This window comes from Callithrix jacchus, chromosome 19, assembly GCF_049354715.1.
Source record: "Callithrix jacchus isolate 240 chromosome 19, calJac240_pri, whole genome shotgun sequence".
In the NCBI taxonomy this organism is placed as follows: domain Eukaryota; kingdom Metazoa; phylum Chordata; class Mammalia; order Primates; family Cebidae; genus Callithrix; species Callithrix jacchus.
Genome location: NC_133520.1, coordinates 23,737,162 through 23,744,027, shown reverse-complemented (window position 1 = coordinate 23,744,027; position 6,866 = coordinate 23,737,162). Strand labels below are relative to the sequence as shown.

The 6,866-nt window shown below is 49.0% G+C and overlaps 1 pseudogene; it reads right to left on the bottom strand.

Annotated features, from left to right (window-relative positions):
* Positions 1–579: 579 nt before the first annotated feature.
* Positions 580–6,626, bottom strand: LOC118149556 (protein RD3-like; annotated as a pseudogene).
* Positions 6,627–6,866: the final 240 nt, after the last annotated feature.

The following is a 6,866-nucleotide window of genomic DNA, read 5'->3' as shown; positions in this document are numbered from 1 at the left end:
TCCTTTGGACCTGTCCCATCCCAGCCCAGGATTCCAGACTCAGGAACAGACACTATTCATGCAGGAACAATCTCACTGTTCATGAGGAGCTGGCTACAGTTAAAGGTGGAAGAAGTGTTCCTCTCTGAGCCTCAATTTCCAAATTTACTAGCTGAAGAGAGTGGATCTAATTGTCTCTCTGGTCGCTTCCAGCTGTACCTGCCCGTGAGGCTGTGACCCACCTGCAGTGGTGAGCTCAGCCAGTCACTAGCGAGAATGGATACCATTCAACAGGTCCCTTATCATTGGGGATGGGGGTAGGGGAGTGAATGGGACATCCCTGAAACTGGGGTAAGACTCTAGGTCTTGCAAAAACGTAGGGCAACTCTCCCCTTTGAGACAGAAACAGGAGATGAGGACGGGGCAATGGTCTGTCTTCCAAGGTCTTGAATCTGCCAGTTTGGGAAGGGGTGCTCCTGCAGGCTACAGGAGAGGGCGAGGGCCAGGGCGAGGGCGGTGCTGCTCTAGGACCTAACTCGGCTTTGTGGCCAGAGGAAGAGGGTGGGCCGGGAAATTGCTTCATTGTATAGCAGCATCTTGGGATGGGGCCGCCTGGGGTTTCCGTCTCCTCGTCAGGGCTAGGTGGGGAGGTTCCAGGGCCCGGCGCCCCGGTCACCAGCCTATCATGCCCCTGTAGACGGCTCCACTTCTGGGCAGGGGAGCGGCAGGGATCAGTCAGCTTTGGGAGCCCGGAATTCGGGCATGCTCCAGGACCGCAGCGGCGGCGGCGTGTCCTGCTCCACGTCCTCGGAGATGGTCCGGATGTCGCTGGCGAAGGGGGAGATGCGCGCGCGGGTCTTGATGGTGGCCAGGCTGCCGCGGGGCCGCAGGCTCCACTGGCGCGTCAGCTTATGGGCCTCCTCCTCCTGCTTCATCCTCTCCAGGACCTCCTGCAGCACCGAGCGGAAGAGCCGGGACACCTCCTGCACCTCTGGCTCCTGCTCCTCCAGCAGCTGCGGGAACCTGGGCGGCAGGGGAGGGCGCGTGGGACCATTCACCCGCAACAGCGAGCCTGGCACCCGGGGTGTCTAACCCCAGGGGCTGCCCGTACATCCTGGTGGCCAGTTTGCCCACTCTACCCTGCTCCTGAAGCGCATCAGGAACCACCCCACGTTGCTACTGCTTCAACCAATCCTGAGTTCAAAACCCAGCTCTGCCACTTCTGGCCTCCGTGGGCCTCAGCCTCCTCGTCTGTAATCTGAGATGATAGCGGCCTTTTTGTGAGCTATAATGAACTAAGGTGTGTAAAGATCCTGACACTTACCTAAGGTTGTTGATGACAGAGCATTAAGGGGAGTCCTTTGCTGTGGCAGCATTACTGATGGGAGGCCTTCTGGCTAAGCCTCTCCTGTCTCTTTACCCACTGGCCAGCATGATCTTTCTGAAACATATATCTGATGATGTCACTGCCCCTGTGATATTCCTTCCAGGTGAGCTGTTTGCCATGCACAGGGGTCCCCTGATACTTCCCCAGAAGACTCTGCACATCAGCTGGGAAGAATCACTTGTGGCCCCCACATGTCCCAGGTTCTCCCAGGGGCTGTGTGTTTTCCCAAGCTGTTTGCTCTGCCTAGGCTAGCTCTGCTTAGAGCTCATGAGTTAAGGTTAGCAAGTCTATTTAATACCAGACTTCCTCCACCACATTGAGAGTCAGGACTTCTCAGTCTTCTCAGCAGTGACATGAGATGGGAAATGAGCCAGGAAAATCATGACCTGTGTATACCCAGCCTTCCCCCTCACTTTTGAGGATTGATTTGCTAGCCCAGATTCCATTATCAGCAGCTCCATCCCATGACCCACCCCTGTCCCCAGGTGCTTCTGGAATAGATACACTTTGGGAGGCTTCTGCAGTGCAGAATCAGAAAACTGGAGGAGGGTGAGGTTCTCCGCCCAGATGAAGAAAGGGGAGGGGTGGTGAAAGCAACTACAAAAAACAAGGAATGTGGATGGGGCTGAAGAAGGTGGATGGGGCTGAAGGAGAGGAGCTTTTAAAGGCAATTTCAAAGAAAAAGGTGTACAATTAATGCATATGTTGGTTAAAAGGATGGGTGAGGGAAGATTTGGGGAGACTAACAGGAATTTTAAGATGTTTTGACTGATATTCCTTTACAAAGAGAAGTGTAGATGAAGAACTTGAATGATTTTGAAATTATCCAATGCTTCTTTGCCATCAGCACCAATCCTGAGACAGGACCATGTGGTCACAGCCTCAGTAAGGTTACATTTATATTCAGGAACATTGTTGTACCCAAGCAGTGTCCCAGGGTTCTGTCTGAACTTTTCCTATATACACACACACACTCTCCCTCTCTCTCTCACACACACGTGCACGCTCACTCACCTGTGGGCAGACTAGTGTGAAAGCTAACATAAGCTAGGATAATTAAGAATCCGATTTTGGAGAGACATCTGGGAAAATTTCTCCAAGAAGATAATATTGAAGAGAAACTGATGAAAGAAAAGAAGCCAGGTAAATTAAAATCCAGGACAATAACAATTAGGGCACGAGAAGAGAAACTCAAAGGCATTGTGTTCTCATGAATCAAAACTCACACGCCTCCAGGAGCTGCCTCCTGCCTCCTGCTGGACTCTAACCCTAGCCCAGCATTCCTGGTCTCCTTCAGATTCCTTTTCCCCTCTTGCTCCTTCTAACAGATAACTAGGTCATCCAGGCTTCCTGGCTCTAGTCATGGTGGCCTCAGGCCCCTGCCACTGCAGCCAGCTTTCCTGGAGCCTGCAGCCCAACAGGGTTCCCCCTCCCAGCGCTCACCTGAGGATGGCAAGCCCACAGTAGGATGGGTGGATCTTGATGCAGACATCCTCCAGCTGCAGCCGTTCACTGGGGCTGAGGTCATAGGTGGGCCGGGGTGTGCTGGCCAGTCAGCTATACTCCACACCAGTGCAGACCTTCCTGACCACATTGCTGCGCTCCCGCTGCTGCCTCTCAGCCTCTCGCATCTGCCCCGTCAGCTCCATCATAAGTGTCTCCAGCACCATCTCAGCAGGGCTCCTGGAGGACAGCCAGGATGGGGCCTCGTTCCATGGAAGCCATGAGATGATGGCCCCTGGTCCTGCTGAGACAGGACAGGTGTGCGTCTTTCCTGGGCCCCTCTGTTAGTTAGGGTGGGGAACCTGGGAACCCAAGGGGGAGGGAGGAGAGCTGGGACCCAGGGGAAAAGACCTGCTCTGCCCTCACAGCTGAGTGGCCTCAAGTAGGGGTGGGCAATCATTTCTAATTCTGTAAGACAAGATAGGGCTGTTGTGAGAAGCAGTTGTAAATAAACTTGGTATACTGTAAGATCATGTAAAAGTCAGAGACTCTAACAGTTATAACAATCCTTAAAGCATCCCCAGGATTGTGCCCAGAGAAATGGCCTTCTGAATCCCCACTAACACCCAACAAAGCAGGAAACATACTGACTACGGCCAAGCACAAGCTTTCCCTATGATTTAAGGGGAACACACACACTATCTCTCTCTCTCATACACACACACACACACACACTCAGAACAGATACATCCTATGTTAATCTAGGAGAACACACACACATACACTCAGGACAGATGCATCCTGTGTCAGTGTACCAGGAAAACACCCTCAGTTTCTAAATGCCTCCAGCTTATTGATGAAGGACACTTAGAACCATATGGGGTTGACATTAACCTGAAGAAACCCAGCATACCCACCATTCATTCATTCACCCATTCAGCATTAATCAAGCACTGTGTACACATCTGTGGAGGGACACAAACACGAAAGGATCCCAGGATCCTGCTCTCCAGAAGATGCAAGATTTGATGAGTAAATGCATTGACATCAATGGAGAGAGGGAATTCTGGTGAAGCATAGAGTCAGCTGATGTGAGAGGGGAAGGAGTGACCCTAGATGGTGAAAGGGGCCAGAACGGGCTGAGAGGTGACTGTGAGCTTCAGACTCATGGTCTGATGGAAAAGAGGTCCCAGGTGGAGGGAAGATTCAGCCATAGCACAAGGTGAGACAGCTTAGTGGAGCAGGAGGTATGACAGCAGCTACCCTAACTCATCATGGAGCCCCCAAACGGGCCTGCTCAATACAGATTTGATAAAGGACTGAATAGATGAATGAATGAATGGGTGAATTATCTACTCCATGACCTGTCAGATGTGGTCTGTGCTTCTAACAACAGTGAAGGGAAATGACATTCCCGAGCTAAAGCCTGAAGTGGGTCTTCAAGGTACTCCACTTCCCTTTCTGCACCTTCCTCCCTCCAAGAAGCCCCCCCTTCCATGCACCAGTGATCCTGTTCCTGCTTAGACCCTCCGGATGCAGAGAAAGAGGTCAGATGAGCTCAGTCTCAACAGCATGATGACGTAGGTGTCACCTCCGGAGGACACATGCATTTTTAGGCCACCCTGCACCCCAATGCATAACCCAGAGAAATGAATTTTTAAGGTAGAGAATCAGGCACAGAGGGAACATTACAATGGGGTAGCAGCAGCTTTCTGGAAGGCCACAACTAAATCCCTACTTACCATTGGAGATTTGAATGACCAACTCCTTTAGCAACCATCGGAATTAAGAAATCTGAAAACAGGCCAGGCATGGTGGCTCATGCCTGTAATCCCAGCTACTTTGGGAGGCCAAGGTGGGCGGATCATTTGAGATCAGCAGTTTGAGGCCCACTTGGCCAACACGATGAAATCCCGTCACTACTAAAAATACAAAAATTAGCTGGGCGTGGTGGCACATACCTGTAGTCCCAGCTACTCAGGAGGCTGAGACAGGAGAATCACTTGAACTGGGGAGGCGGAGGTTTCAGTGAGCTGAGACGGCGCCACTGCATTCCAGCCTGGGTGACAGAACAAGACTCCATCTCAAAAAAAAAAAAAAAGAAAAAAATCTGAAAACTTTCATTCTCCACTTAATGGAGGATTCAGATTACACAGCTGACCCCTCCCTGGGAGGTTGGGATGGAAGAATGGACCATTAGACCCTGCTCCTGGGGTCAATAGCAGCTAGGACGTTTACTTTTCAGCCCTTACCTGCTTTATGTGCCCAGAATAAAGGAGCTGGGCAGTGCTGTGTACTGTGGGGTAGGAGCGCAGGGTTGGGGGTGTTATGGCTAGAGAGTCATGAGCACCAGGAGCCTCTGCCTAAGGCTGAAGGATTCCATCAGGCACAAGGGCTGTAACTGTAACTTAATATGTCACTTTCCCTGGAGTCTTTTTAAAAGTATATGGCTTAGGTCGATGCTCACCACCAAAAGAGTGAATAGTGTAGCCACTGAAAAGTACTACAAGCAGGCTTAGTCACTCATTCCTGCAAGGGCTACTGAACGTGCTGGACCCTTTCACAGCTCCATGCCTTTGTCAGTGTTCCTCCCTCTGCCTGAAATGCCTGCCCATTCTGCGTGGAGACCAGGTCTAGGGTCAGCAGCCTCAGAAGCTTTTCCTGACCTTCCCACCTCCCAGGTAGATGTGGCCACTCTCTACCTTGTCCCTTGACTGCATTCTGCACAGATGTTTTTCATTTTCCTTTTTTTTTTTTTTGAGATGGAGTCTCGCTCTGTCACCCATGCTGGAGTGCAGTGGTGCGATATGGGCTCACTGTAACCTCCGCCTCCCAGGTTCAAGCCATTCTCCTGCCTCTTGCTCCAGCCTCCTGAGTAGCTGGGATTACAGGTGTGCACCACCACACCCAGATAATATTTTGTATTTTTAGTAGAGATGGGGTTTCACCGTGTTGGTCAGGTTGGTCTTAAACTCCTGACCTCGTGATCCACCTGCCTTGGCTTCCCAAAGTGCTGGGATTACAGGCATGAGCCACCACACCTGGCTGCACAGGTGTTTTTCATAGCTCAAGAGCACTTTATGGAGTGTGACTGCCTACCTCCCTGACCCTGTAAAGTAAGTGTTATTGTAAGGCATGCAAAGAAAACTGTATCTTCGTTGAACATAATATAATTGGACATTGATTTCAGACTTAATTAAATTGATTTTTCCTGTACTAAATTTTAAGTTGCAGCTCCTTTCATCGGCAACAGTTAACCTATTGACACTAAAAGTGTGTTGATGTATCCAGAGATAATATTTTTGGTATAATTACCAATTCTGATTGTATCAATAATGGACAATGAACTACATCGACATATCACACCAAACTGTGATTTTCGGGAAGTAAAAAATGACTTAGTCATAATCATTTTGTCTGAAATTATTGTATCTCCACAAAAAGAATTTTATACTTTCTCACATTTACATACATGAGTAAGTGTGTGTGAGATTTTTTTCATGGATGATAGTGATACATTTATCCTGGATACTTTTCATAAGAATATTATTTTTTTGTTAGTCATTAATAATGCTGTTAATGTTAGTTTCTTTCAAATATTTCAGTCATGAAAGGTGTTATTCAGTTTAGATTTTTTAAAAATATAGTTCTTAAATTTTAGTAAACCACAATTTTTCTTCTTTTTTACATTTCCATGGTCTTCTCAACTGCTTTATGACAAAAGCCTTACAGAGATGTCTGTGAGTAGCATATCTTCTGCAGGCTCTTCTGTGGCCTCTGCTGTCCCCTCAGCACGACCCCGCCACCAGAAGTCCATGTCCACTTCTGGTCATCCTATTAAAGTCACACTGCCAACCCTTTAAGACGGCTCTGAAGCTTACCGGCCTGGGTAATGTGCTGGTTACATTTCATTTTGTTCACTGTTTAAAAATATGTAGTACCGTGTGAAAATACATGATAGTCACCATCACATTAAGACCTTTCTGACAAGATTCAGTGTTTGTAATAGAGGAAAAATCGAATTGTATCATAAATTTTCTGTGTGCTTTGGCTGTTA